The sequence below is a fragment of the Hipposideros armiger genome, unplaced genomic scaffold (genome assembly GCF_001890085.2).
Source record: "Hipposideros armiger isolate ML-2016 unplaced genomic scaffold, ASM189008v1 scaffold_218, whole genome shotgun sequence".
Classification (NCBI taxonomy): domain Eukaryota; kingdom Metazoa; phylum Chordata; class Mammalia; order Chiroptera; family Hipposideridae; genus Hipposideros; species Hipposideros armiger.
Genome location: NW_017731568.1, coordinates 570545 through 571939, shown reverse-complemented (window position 1 = coordinate 571939; position 1395 = coordinate 570545). Strand labels below are relative to the sequence as shown.

At 41.8% G+C, this 1395-nt stretch overlaps 1 protein-coding gene across 2 annotated transcripts in view; it reads left to right on the top strand.

The window, feature by feature from the left end:
• SCFD1 (sec1 family domain containing 1) overlaps positions 1–1395 on the top strand; it is a 94642-nt gene that overhangs the window by 41305 nt on the left and 51942 nt on the right. The gene's annotated exons all lie outside the window — the stretch shown is intronic.

Genomic DNA, 1395 nt, shown 5'->3' with positions numbered 1-1395 from the left:
GAGGACGTCACTTCACTGGCCCATGTTGGTATTGTCATTGTGCTCTTCCTGGGTGAGGCAGTCACTCGTCAGCCATTGGACGGCGACTCACGGAGGCTCACAAAAGCTTACGCCCACTGCCCACTAGTCTCCTGCAGCCTACGCCGTCACCAGCGACTCACAGCAGCCCAGCTCCATGTCGGGCTGTTGTTCACCATTTTAGCTGTAGAGGGCGCAGCCCTCATGTGGGGTCTGAACTGGGACCCTGCTGCTCAGAGCTGGCATCCCAAGCCAACTCCTAACCAACGCGCCACTTGGCCGGCCCTATATATTTTTTTATTAGCAAGGATATTATGACTTTATGCAGAGATCTCAGAACACTTCTCTTGTTATTTATCTTTATTGCAGTTTTGCATATTTCTTCTTTTGGGATATTTAGATTATAACTGCTTCCTGCATTTTCTTAGATCATTTTCTGAAGCAGAATATTGGAAGAAATTAATTTCTTTAAAAGTCTTGGCAGTTATCCAGCAAGTTAAAAACAGCACCCCTGGTTTGCAACAGCTTTAGCAAATATTATCACTCAGGTTTATTGGATACTCCGAGTATTTTAGTGGCTTAGATAGTTAACTTGGGGTTTAATAGATTAAAGAGTAAATTGTTGAATCCTCATTTTTATTTGAGTATTCCATACCTATTAAAGCTTTTCTGTAGAAGTTCTTTTATTCCAAGTACAAATATGAGTTTCCCCACTTGCTGGTTGTTGAGGAATGCCTTCTGGGATTACTTAAATAATTTGTAGACAATTTTAATTTATTGAAATTATTATTTCACCTGCATAGTCAAACTGAGCACTCTAGCATCAGATACCTAAGAAGTGGAACCAATCGCTACGTGTAAGGTGTAATATATGAGAGAGAGATGCTTTCATCTGATGTTCCCACTGTAGAGGAAGGGCTCTAACATCAGAATGCTCCATCCCCTGATAGCCAGAAAAGAACAAGCTGTTAATAAGCTGTTGTGCATCAAGTCTTCATTGGTGCTGAATCCTCATTTTTGTTTTGCTGCTTCTTGTGGAGAAAGTTAAGAGGTGCTAGAATTAGATCTAAAGACACCATCTGATCAAGCAAGCATATACAGCCTTAGGTCTACACTCTGGGCAAGGCTTAGCCCTCATTAGCAGTGCTAGCTGTTAACCACAGCACCACCTCCAAGTGGCTGATTGTTCTTTGACTCAACTTCTTTATTCTTATGAGAAGATAAGCTTTCAAAATAAAGCAGAAATTCTCTTAATTGAGTTCCACTAGTCAGCACTCCAAAATTCACTGCTGCCCTCTATTCCCTGTAAAACAGTGGCGGGTGGCCACACCATTGACATGCTGACCATTGGCAGCTAGTATGTTCACAAGTTGAATT